The 12,965-nt window shown below is 45.8% G+C and overlaps 1 protein-coding gene across 3 annotated transcripts in view; it reads left to right on the plus strand.

The window, feature by feature from the left end:
* Window positions 1-12,965, plus strand: part of hivep3b (HIVEP zinc finger 3b) — a 30,179-nt gene that overhangs the window by 548 nt on the left and 16,666 nt on the right. The window contains exon 2 of one of the 3 annotated variants that reach the window (XM_078095255.1): window positions 12,754-12,829. The exons of the other annotated variants lie outside the window; for them this stretch is intronic. The gene's annotated coding sequence lies outside the window, so the exon portion shown is untranslated. The remainder of the gene's footprint in view (window positions 1-12,753; window positions 12,830-12,965) is intronic. 3 annotated transcript variants of the gene reach the window in all.

Here is a 12,965-nt window from a genome sequence, read left to right on the forward strand (position 1 = left end):
CGCGTTTGCGCTTTAATAACAAACCGGAGAGAGAGAGAGAGAGAGAGAGAGAGAGAGAGAGAGAGAGAGCGCAACAACACTGCGGACACATTTTGGATTTTTAGATTCACTCCTATGAACTTATTTGTAATGGGCTACACTTGCCAGATTCTTAGTGGATGACATCATGCTTTTGTGCTGTCTAATGACCGACGTGTTGAGGTTCACCAAAAATGTTTCATTCGTCAGCAGTTTAGTAACTCGGACTGTTATATAGTCATACTACCCATATAGCGTCTTGTCATGCCAATGTTATTTCCATTTGCATAAAGACACAATGCACGACTGTGTGGCTGTTATTTGACACGTGCACTATGCTACAAAGCTTCCTCACAAACCTCATCGACCATCACCTGCATGTTGACCAGAGTAACAGTAATCTCTATCCATCATCTAGTTATCTATCTATGATCTCTTACTGTCAGTGCTGTCAGTTCCGCAGTATGACCTGCGTTATATTGATATTACAGTAAGTAAAGACATTGGAAAATCAACATCAGGCAAAGTCATTGGATTTGATGTGTCCAATATCCGTTTGGCAGGAACGTGGGACACACGGGGATCTCAGGAACCAGTTGCTGCTGACAAAATACTTTTCTTATTTTTACGTTTTTTTTTAGTAGAGTTTCAGCATCTTTCCAATTCAACTCCCCATCCAAAGATGATAGCATTGCAATAACAAAAGCAGCGTTGCTGCAGTGTCTTACCCTCAGCTCTGAGTCCGTGTAACAGCACAGGAATACAGTCAAGTGTCAGACAACAGTGGTGAAGGCGGATGGGTGGAGAGAGGCCAATATGCAATTATTTCTTATTGAATCAGCGCAAAGTGGCAGCCTTACAGCGCTCCACTCTGGCCTGGGTCAAGACCACTTGTGGTGCTGGCTACAGAAAGGCCATAGCTCAGCAGGCACCCAGGGAGAGCGCTGCTCCATTTCCTTGCAAATCTCCAAGATTGCTTGTCATTGTCAAGCAATGTTTCCATACCTGTGTAACTTGGCAGAAGTGTTAGAAAGCGCCTTGTAAAAGACGATTAGTATGTTTTTTTTAAGTTGGAGCCGAATGTGCTTTTATCCGTTCAACCTTTAGTTTAGCCGTGCCAAATCAGTACAAAAAAGCTCTGGTGTTGGGTAACGTTGCTGTGTTCCCGCCCAATGATTTGTTCAGGTACAATAAAAGTGAAACATAACTCTGTCAGCAGTCTGTCAGCACTAACGCTGGTTACTGACGACCTCAATCACATAGTCAGACAGGTTTGTGTGTGTGTGTGTGTGTGTGTTTGTGTGTCCATATCTCTCTGGGAAAGGACCGTTTTCCCTCACGTGGCACAACAGCCCCATCTCTCACACACCGAGTCAGCCTGGCAGGTGGCAACATGTTGATCTTAAATGCATGAGATGCCATCGGCAGCAGGAGGGTCGTGTTCATGTCCCGGCCTCCAGACGCACCTCCTGATAGCCGCAGCCCACACCGGAGCAGGGGATCAGAGGAAGAGTAAGAGCGACAGTGGAGCCTGAACCCTTGACGTGGAATCCTTAGGATGGCGAAGTATTAGACGGCATTGGATCCTTTCTGCTTTCTGTATGACTGCAGGCTAAACAGATTTCCCAAAGTATGAAATGGCATGTGTGAGCATGTTGAAAGTTTTGTTTTCTCCGCATGAGCATGCAAGAAGGACGGCATCGTTATTGGTCTCCTGCAAGAAAAACTAAACACCCGCCCAGTGGAGGCTGTAATATTTCGGCAGCGAGTGGACACAACCTTTTTCGTGTCTCCGCTGATGGTCATTCATTTTGTCCTCTGAAGCACCCGTGAAGAATAGACGCACTGTTGTTCTGGGAGACCGGAGTCAACCAGGAACAAGACTTTGGATACACATTTGTAAAAACATGAACGTACAGACACACACAGACACGCAAAATAGAGGCGAGCAGTGCCAGCCAGGCGACTTCACAAACGCCCCCCTTTCCTTAATAATGTTATTGCATGCAATCGTTTTCCTTGTTCTAAATAGACGTTAGTTTGTCTTCGCCGCGTGTGTGTCTGCGTGTGCCTGGCCTCGACTCAACCTCTCGCCCAGGCCAGTGTGCGTCGACGGACGCTTCAAAAGCAGATAGAATTTACTGCTGTTGGCCAGGGAGCAAGAGCCCGCTACCGTATAAGTGTGTTAGTGTCTGCCTGGCCCGATCCCATGTGTGCCAGCCCAGGTTATGCAAGGACTCATGTGCACCGCGATGTACGGGCAGGCTCGAAGTGTGGAAGGGGAGACGACGCGCTGTGTCGCGGTTACTCATTCAAACACTCCCCTCGGTCAGAGTTAATCATTAGCTAATTGGCACAGTTTGTAGCCAAGTGGAACGTCGAGGGGTAATCCTCCCTCAAAATAGGCCACCAGTGCATTAGGTCGCGCCAACTTCTCCGCAGCCCACAACGTGCCACTCGGACGAGTTCGACATTTTCTGAACGTTTTGTACGTATTAAAGTTGTTTGTCTTGTTGTATCAACATTGACGGCGTTTTTGCGCAGGTGTTCACATTCCACAGTGGCCGGTGTGGTGCAATCGTGATCGCGGGCTTCCGCACTGATTACCACAGGCATGTCTTTCAAGTGCTCGTACAGGATCTCAGTGTGTAGGCGTGTGTAATACTTGGGAGAGGCTGCTTGGGAATGCCCCTCAAAAAGGGATAACACTTGTAGTGGCTTATTAATAAATGGTTGGCCGAGCGTGTAGAGTTCACTTGAAAGATGAGCTAGGTGTTCATGTCCAGTTTGTTCATTGATTGGTGACGCAGGCCAGGGGTCAAATTAGTGTCCGTTCGCAGCAAAACAATGTACCCTGATTAAGGTCATTTGTGGTGCATCTTTTGTTCTTAGACTCGATTGCTTCGCTCTCCTCTGTGTCGTCTTTTTCTCTCCTCTCCTCTTGTTGCTGTTCCTCACCCTTCCACTCTTTTCATCCCATGTCTTCTTGTTCACTTTTCCTGCTTCCTTTCCTCTAATCCCCTGTTTTCCTTCCTCTGCTCTTGCTTCTCTCTCCTCTCCTCCCTCACTTGAGTCCTTTGTCTCAGCTTGTGAGGCATTCCTTGCCGTAGCTGCGAGTGAGGATCGGAGGGGATTTCTGCTCTGCTCTGGGGGGGGGGGCTCTCGGAGGAAAATCCTTCCAACCCTGACCTGGATCTGCCGAGCAAATCGAGGCAGCAGCCGATGCTCCACTACAATCTCCTCCCTCCATGTCACTGTCACTGAAGCAGAGCAGTTGCCCTCTTTATAATCCCCATGAAACCTCTGGATTCCAGGTGTGCTCGGCCTCACCTGCGGCGTACCGCGTTCAGCCGTGAGGAACGCTCCCTTACCTGGTGGGCCTTCTATGAGAGGTGTTCAGCTCTCTGTGGACCCTCCTTTCCGTGTTCTGCTGTATGATCCATAGTCTCCTGAATATCTGACACAAGTTGGCCTGTCTGTGTGCTGTGTGGGAGCACGCACGCATGTGCATTTGTTATTCACCGCATAGTCCGTGTAGGCGAGGAGTGCCCTGACATCGTCAGGTAAGGTCACATAAAGAACAGCTCATTTTAGATGCTGTTAATTATGCATTAGTGACTGCCATCACTTGGGAAGGTCATTTGCTCCACACGCCGATAAAGGGCACGAATATCCAAAGACTTTGGTGCGTTTAGTTGAGGCAGAACCTTTCGTTTCTTGTGGTTCGATGGTGCTTCTGATGACCTGCTCAGAAACCCTCCGAGGTCAAGTTAAGTTTGACTTAAGTTAAGTCTTCCATTTGATGTCGCATTGCAAATATACTTACATGAGATGCGTAGGTGTGTCTCTTCGTGCTTATATTTATATATTCTGCGACTGTTTATGTGTATAATATTTTTGCTTATGCTTCAATATTGCGGCCCTTAAGCGAGGGCGTCTGTTTCACGTAATTGAAGGTAAATATTTGCCTGAGCATTCCTACAGACAACCTTCCTAGCTTGGTTTAAACAGAACACAGGCCACCACTGTACTTCAATAAAACCAGAGCGCCTGTCACTTTTTTATCATCCCGTACTACCAAACTCATCTCGCAATGCTATGGTACATTTGTACTGTGCTAATGCAGTGTTGAGGTCTTTTATAGCACACCGTTATATTATAAGAGATGGGGATATCAATTTTGGTCATTTTTTTTAAACCAATTTGGATCACCAAGTGGAGGCGCTGATCTTTGCAGAGCATGCAGGTTTTCTTGCTTAATACTACTGGGGAATGACTCTGAGAAACAAGGCTCAAGACTAATTCAATTTAGAAAACGCGTTAACTTCCCAATTTGTTAAAAAGCTTTTCCCATGTATCAAGTCTGCATTCATTTTTTGTAACGTGGTCATTCATTCATGATCATTTGTGAAGAGAAGTCAATTGTAACAAAGATATATGGCTTGTTACAACTTAGTTTTTTACTTTTTAGCTCAGATCATCCATTAACATCACAAATGTGATTGCTGAGGTATCAGAAGGCAGTAAAATGAGTCGGCCTGAGCAACAGACACAAGCAGTCAGTAAAGTCAATGTTAGTCTAAGATTTTGTACGGACAAACCCACATTTGTTTACTTAAGTTTCTGTATGAACCTTGATAATCCGCGATGAGACACAGTCCAACAAAAGAGACTGCAGGTGAATCATCTCCGGCAGGAGCCAGCTTCCCAATGCACTCCAGTCTGAGTGAAGTAACCCCGTGTTACATTGGTCACACTGTCATGGAAGATTAGCCGTCTAAGACCAATGGTCAGGTGATGGTGCTGCTCAGCATGAATCGCTCTCTCTGGGGGAAGTCAAAGATGGGAGGTAGAAAAAACTGGTTTGTTTGCAATGGGAGAAGTTCTGTCACACAGAGCTGCAGACGGGCTCAGTTGAGGAAATAAACAGATAAAAAAAAGTGGTGCCGCTCGTCACAGGGCTTCATGTTCATTCGCTGCCAAAGCCGAGGTTTTCTACACGTTTTGGGGGAGCGATGAGTTGTGGGTGGAGCTGAGGAAAGTTCTGCATCCATGAATCCATCTTCTATACTGTGCAGCCTTTCCCGGTGCATACTGGGCTTCAGGCACAGTGATGATTAAATGTTTGGATATTATACATATTATATTAAAGCCATAACTAAGACAACAGCCCTGACTTTGTAGTGTATGTTTTAGGTAAAAGGAGAAAGGATTCTGTAGGGAGTTCTGCCTCCTTTGTTAGGTGTTACAGCGATTTCTATTATGTAACCTTCCCGTCCTCAACAACCTCACACAGTCAGCACTCCCAGTGTTTTCACCCAGGTGGTCCCCCACCTCCTCCCTCTCTTTCTTTTTTGCACCGTCAGCGCGGTGCCAGAGAGCAACCCCAGCTTTGTCACCGCAGACTTGGAATTTTCATCCCCACTCTGCAACTCTAATACGCTTAAAAGCTGCTCTGAGGATCCCCGTCTTTCCCCGGTGTCAGTAGACGGACGGGTTGCCGAGCCAGTGGCGTTCGCTACGGAGAGGGACGCGGCGGTTGTGGTCAGGGTGTCCGCACGGTGCTTCTGGTCTGCATCTCTGGCCCCAGGGTACACGCTACATCTCACTCTCTTTCCCTGCTCGGGGACCCTCTTTGTCTCACCACCGAGCTGTAGTGGTGCGCCGGCGGAGAAGCTGATCAGTATTCTTTGAGAGTCCAGTAGCCTGCAGCAGCAGAACCCGGGTTCCCACTCACTGCGCCCGAGTAGGGTGTCCGTTACCGTTACCGGGGGTGACTAAATTACATAGAAGAGAGGAATTTAGGCGAAGTGTTTTGGAGCGAGAAAGGGAGGGGGAGGGGAGTTGGGGGGGGTATAGAGTGAAGAAATCAATTTGTCTCTAAGCAACACATGCTTTTGTCGAGAGCGAGAGTTGAAGACTCACTATTCGGGAATGCAGGATTTCCAAATGACATGATTGTAAATCCTGAGTTAACCTTTGGGCTAAATTCCATGGGAGATATTTTTTGTGTGAAAGCATAATGTTTCTCTGTCAGCCTGCGATGGATGGTGCCTACGGTCTTCTGAGAGGTTTCCCTGCTGCTAAGTCCGCAACAGTCTTTCTTTTATTGGTTATAGTGGCTGGTTTCGGCCTGCAAGATTGTTCATGCTGTCGTTAGCAGCACACGCACGCACGTCATAGGATGGATGGCATTCTGGGTGGCTTTTGGAGAGAGTGCAAGGGTGGTAAAAGGGCAACGTTTTCTTGTTTTGAAGCTCCAGTGCGGTGGCAAAACTTCAGAAGCTGCAGCTTGCTTTGCAGAGAGTATCATTGTTTAAACCCATCAATCATTGTAATTCGTTGTTTATTGCTTTTCCGTGAAACTACAGTGTCATCAGATTATCCTCTGTGCAGTTTTTCACGGTGAACGTTGTATTCCATCGTATTGTCTTTACTAATCCGCACCATGTGTCGTCAAATAAGCTCATGTAAAAATAAGATGTTGATCATCCGAAGACAGACCAGGGTTTCGCTCCAAGGGGGGTACTTATTTATTTATGTATTGCTATGTCAGTACTTTTGGGGTTCTTACAGTCCATCCATGATGGACCACAGTAAAACATCTCTTTGGGTGGCTATGAACTTGTCTATGGACCCCACCGATGTTAGTACCCGAGGCATCATTTTAGCTGTAAAAAAAAGAATCAATTCCTTCCATTGGGTTCACTCATTGACAGTGTCATATTATAGGGACCATTTGATTTTACAGAGCTGATATGCAGGATAGTCAGCTGGAGTATGTCCTTGTTATACCCACACGCTGAGAGAAGGTTTATGTTGATGTTTAAGTGAAGGCCAGAGTTTTCAATCAACCAAACGCCTGTTGACTTTTGCCAGACCACAATGAGCAGAGTGAACACTTTGGGCTGACATGACCGTCTCTGCCAAGACCGGCCATAAGTGATTCTGTGTGTTGGCAGGCTGGGCGACGGCGGCGCATGAAGTACACAGGGTGCGCCGGGAACTGCGAGGTTGGCGGTTCGGACCCTGGCTGCTCCATGTCCCGTGTCGAAGTGTCCCTGAGCAAGACACCCAACCCCTAATTGCTCCCCGCGGGAAAAAACGGTTAAAAAAAACCCATGGGTTAAAACAAAAAAATTGCTATGTAAGTCGCTTTGGATAAAAGCGTCAGCTAAATGACATGTAATATACGTGTGCCTGACCATATGTCCTCAGTGAATCTAAAACAGTGATCTCTGCTTCCTTCTTTCTTTAATCACGAGCCTCGGCTAGATCCGCTCGCTTTTCTCTCCACCTCTTGCATTTGTTTGTATGCTGCTTGACTTGTATGGTTTTTGTTTTCTTCAATTTGCCGTCTGACTGCTTCTTTATTAGATTTCTACTCTCACTGGAGGGCAAATAATGCCCCTTGCTCAAGTTTTGCGTGTTCATGCTTATGACTGCATCATAAGTATCTGTAGCTCTTCATGTTGAAATGAATTATTAATTATTAGATTACATTAATGTATTGCTTTTGAACATGGGAGTCACACTATTTATTGTTTTTCTGATTTTCTTTTAATTGGTTTCAAATGCTTCGTCATTATTAAGCAAACATAGCTTGATCAAAACAGCTGGGCTGGATAACTAAGCTAAACAATTAAATGTCTTTTAAGCATTCAAATTGTATTCTCAAAAGTTTTGTAGAGACTTGGAAAACCTGGAAGTAACTGACGTGAACCAGCCGGGACTCTACAGCTGCTGAACCTGGTGGTCAGCAGCTGTAGAGTCCCGGCTCAATCGATTAACTACAGTCCTGTTGATTTTATAAGTTACTTTATTAATTTATAGTGTTTCAGAGACACAACTCTTAATTGTGCAGCAAGAACCAACTATTTCTGTACATAATGAAACTGTGAGAAAATTGGACTCCAAAAAAGGACGTTTAGCTCCTGAATGTCTCCATGCTACAAATTCTCACCCATAAAGACATAAAAACCTGTCAGTTCACTGTGGCTGATACTTCATGTGAAATAGACAGACATCAGAATGGCATCCTGATTCCTGATTCCTGATCATTCCTTGTCATCTAAATAAATAAGGGCTTTGCCTAAACCGTTAATTGATAATAAGAGGCTAATTTGCCTCATCATTTGATTGCTTGCCACCTAATCTGTAGTCCTGAGGGGAAGAAATGTGGCACTTTATGTTAATGCTCAGATATCTTTAACCCGGGAGAACAGGAAACTCTCACAGTAAACGTTCTGAGGTAACATAATGATCCAGTGTGTGTGTATCCATACAGAGAACCCCGGGAACCTGGCGTAGGCCTTGTTCAGACACAGTGCTTCCACCTGTATTGGATGACAAATCAGCCGTACGTAACCGGACAAGAACTAACAGGAAATCAATGTATCCAGCCACCTATCCTACATCAATACAGTCTCACTTTCTGGCTCATCATGCTGCTTCTGCCTTCTTCTTCTTCTTCTTCTCTCAAGCTGGGTTTCTGCAGTGTGCTTCTTTGAAAGCTACAGCATCTCTATTTTAAGGACGTCTTTGTTTCTCTGCTTTGTATTCAAATGATCCGCCTCCCTCTGAGGACGATCAGAAGAGAGCCCTCTTTCAGACTGAGGCTTCTCCTTCCCAGATGTGTATGAGGCGATGACGGGCCTAAGAGGAATGCGTCGCTAAGGACCCGCTCGGGTCCTTAGCGACGCCTTTGACCCATACCTTTTGAGTTTATCTCCAGAGAAATTTTAGACAGGGCTGTTGTTCTAGGGGGGGATTTTTCTTCATCTATGATATGTAGGTGTTATGCACTGTTTAGGATTGGCCTGGACCCTCGAGGCCAGACTAGACTGCATCTCCTGGCAACACCGTCTACAGCCAGTGACAAATAACTTATTTTTCACAGCACGTAACACTTAACTTACTTGTTGTCAAATCTTTGGTAAATAAAATTTACGCCCGTGTATGTTTGCTTGTCTCTGGTGCTTGGTCACTAAGCAGCATGCAGGCAGTGACTCTCATCTTAACACCTTAATCCCACTCGACCCTGTGTGTGCAGTACAGTATGGTTCTCTATCTCGAGGAATCTGTTTAGCACAGTGAGAGCAGCATAATGATTTAACATGTTTGTTGAAAAACATATTAGAAAACAACATACGTGCAGAAAGTTTCGCTTGTATTTGCAAAAGTTCACCTGTCTCAGAAATTTAATTCATTTGCGAAAATTGAAAAGCAGCATCAAATAACTACTGAAACTTCATTATTTAGGATAACTCATAAAAACATCGACTCTTTATTTTGACTTTTGTCAGGGGAAATATCAATATTGGATATAATTAAAGCCCAAATTTGATATGTGATAAAATCAGTGCAGTTCATGATTCATGTTCAATTCCATTCAAATTCCATGCACACAAAGATTTGTCGAAGAGACAAGAGACAAGTTTTAAATGCACTTGATTGTGGTGTGATTGATGAGCTGTCTCGCCTGATATCCAAGAACAAGTCCCAAGATAAAATAAGTGGCACTCGAGTACACATTCGATAGGCTTTTATAAGATTGTCTTAGTTGGCAGATAGTCACGACTTGGATAGAGCCGTGAACTGAAAAGACGAGATGCCTCTCTCCTCTTGGTCTCCTCTTGATCTCGCTTCCATCGCGTTGTTCTCTATTTGAACTCTTTGCCTCCCTGTATTTATCACATGCGCTCACAAGCATTGCCGCTAACGCATAAACAGGCGGGACACAGCACATGGCGTTTGTATATATGCATTGGATGTGAAGGGTGGCTGACGAGGCGTTGATGCGTCAGGTGATACTCTGTTGACAGGCCACTAATGCAGCGTGGCACCATGCAGATTGGGCAGCGGGGGCGCGCAGCGGAGGAGGGAGAACAAACTGTTAACCGACACTTGGACTGAATGGAGTTGTTTGTCCCGGTGGGGAGCAATTACTTGGACTGGGCTGGCTTTGCGTATGCTCCCTGATGAGAAGGGGCACCCCTTTTGCCAGGTTGTGTGTGAGAGCGAGAGGGGGACGGAGACTGTGTTGATACATTCTGCGGCCTGGTCCTCCGTGTTTAAACATACTCACACTGAGCTTCCACCTGTTGACTCTTTGCCGTGTCTGTGTTTGTGCAGCCAGCACTGAAAGCACCAGCCGATCCAACTCAACAGCCCGAATGAACATAGTCACAGGTTCCCGAGATTTGTAGATAAGGCATGGCGCCAGGTCATGCATAGTGCCACGGCGGTGCTTGTTGTACCTGCTGCAGCTTCACACAGGATGCAGCACAGCAGCTGCAGAAAGAGGAACTTAGGCTTTCCCGCCATTGGGGACGAATCCACACAGGTTATAAGAAAAATACCCAAAAACACAAAAGAAACTGCAATGAAATAATAGCTGTGGTAAATTAAAAAAGTACTGCAACAGGCTTAAAACAGTTGTCACTTAAGAGCATGTAAAGGCAGATCTAGCAAAATACAAAATACATTGTTGAATAATAGTTAAAGCATTCTAGACTTAACCTACCAAAAAGGCTTGATAATGAATACATTTGATCCCCCTCCCATCACTTTACAGAAAGTGTTCATCTCATCACATCCTCAAGCACATTCCTTTCAGTTGCACCACCACTTGAGAGCAGATATGAAGCAGTCCGCTGTGAGCGTCGGGGACGATGAGCTGCGTGGGAGAGGCGTGATCTTGACATCCACGCATCACTGAAACTTGTGGGCGCAGGAAGGGCAGCTTTTAAAAATGCCATTTCCTCTTTCTATATTTAATCCGTCCAGCTCAACCCCATCCTCCACCCTCCTGCTCCTCCTCCCCTTTTGCTTTGTCACTTTTTTGCGCAGATGAGCTTTATTTGAGGGACACGCCGTTTCTCTTTCACTTCTGTTACAGTAACGAGGGCCCATAGTCAATTTGTACACCGCTCAAGACCCAGATGTGTTTGTTTCATCTCCAAAGACCATTTTGTGTTTTAGGCAGTGAATCAAAAATACTGCTCAAGACTAAGCAAATAATGTACAAACCGAAACTGCTGCTTATACACGACTGTTGCAAATTGCTAATGATATATCATCTGCATAAATTATAGGACTTGCCAACTCTGATTATGTTACGGGCAAATCACTACGCGAAGCCACCCTAGGGACACGATTTCCTGGTAGCCTTCCTCATGATAGACATGAAGTTTACTGAGCCACACAGAAAGCCAGTAGGGTTTATTAATGCTCCACCGGAATGGCGGCAAACTGAGAAATGAGAGGCAGAGAACCACTCTAGAAAAGAGAGCCATGCAGAGTTAAACAGATGGGGGGGCAGTTTCTCAGTGTTTTACAGGATCGGATATCACGTCTGCTGAGGATACATATTGATTGGCTTTAACAAAAGACGAGCATGCTCGACTCCCCCCAACCTGTATCATATGTGGCTGTGTGGTTTTCTTTAGTTGTTGAGATGTGGCATCATTTGTAATCATTAGTGTCTCAGCACTATTTGCTGGTCTCATCCAGTCATGGTCTTTTTTTGTTTTATGTTGCTCAAATGGACGTTTTCCCATCCTACTAGCTTAGCTAGTTATTTTTTCTAATTGCCAGGGCAGCAGGCAGGGCAATGGGGTCCGTTTACTTGAAGACCACATGTCTGAAATAATTTGCATTTGAAACAGACAGAACCCTTTCTGAGTACTCCTATATTTGCCAGTTTTACTGCCTGTGTCTGCAGTTTATGGGGTGAGAATCCAAAAATATGACATCTGTATGGTTGTCCGCATGTGGCCAAACTCATTTTGACTAAATTATAGTCTGTGGTTGCTCCAAAACGACATGAAGTTTCTTATAAAGTATTTTGTGCTCAGTTTAGGTGTCACCTCTGCATTATATGAGAGGTTTTTCCATGTATGTGAAATTGTTCACGTGCCCATACTTAAGGGGAGGCCTTGTTTACAGTTTTGCATAACGTGAGCTCATGGTTACCATTTATTATAGCACCACAAAGGCATGCTTTCACGCCTTTTATCATCGCTGCACTTCCACTGTCGATCCCTGTCGTCATGTTCTGTGCTGTGACTTACTTGACCTAGTAGCTCCCAGCTCTCTCTCTCTCTTTCTCTCTCTCTCTATGGTTCCTAACCTGAGAACATCTTCCGGGTCCCGGGGCCTGTGCTAATCGTCACGTCCGTGTAGGGCAACTTTCCTGTCAATCATTGCTACAGTGGAAGTTTTGTTCCCGGGCCTCTCACCCCCTCCACCCCCTCTTCCCTCCACAACCTTCCCGTCAGAACCCCTCAGTATGAGGAACAGAGGACAAAGGAATGACGGATGGGGGAAGGTCCCTCGCAGGGAAGTACAGTATAGAAGGTGTGTGCGACAATGAGCACATTCAGGGCAGACACAATACGGTGCCTGGGCCTGCGAGAGTGGTGCAGCATCAGGACAGCAACGTCGCCTGCAGCAGTCAGCCAGCGGCCTCACAGAGCCCGGGGGTAATCACCGAGTCCTGGACAACACTCCTATTGACTGGGACCAAATGAAATAAGAGGGGGAACACAGAGCAGCAGAGGGAATAGGAAGAGATGTGAACCACCGCACAGGACAAAGAGGACGGAAAGACAGCGGAGTAGACATCTTTTCGTTAGATGAGGTTGAAATAGTAAAAAAATAAAAATAACACCGATCAATGAGAGGAGAGGAACACTGTGGTTTTTTTTTTTGTTTCGTTGTGACTCCCACCAGGCCCCCACGTGTTGCTGGCCCGCGAGGATCCACGTGTGCCTTCTGATGGGCAGCCCGGCCATCCGCTCGCTGCTGTGTGAGTGTGTTTATTTTAGAGCGTGTGACTCACACTTCCTGTGCTCTGCCAGTGAAGCAAAGCGCTAAGGAACAGCAGGACCTCCGTTCATTCTCAATTCTCTCTTTCGGTTTCTCCGCCCGCCCTCCCTCCCTCC

This window comes from Gasterosteus aculeatus, chromosome 20, assembly GCF_964276395.1.
Source record: "Gasterosteus aculeatus chromosome 20, fGasAcu3.hap1.1, whole genome shotgun sequence".
NCBI classification, from domain to species: Eukaryota; Metazoa; Chordata; class Actinopteri; order Perciformes; family Gasterosteidae; genus Gasterosteus; species Gasterosteus aculeatus.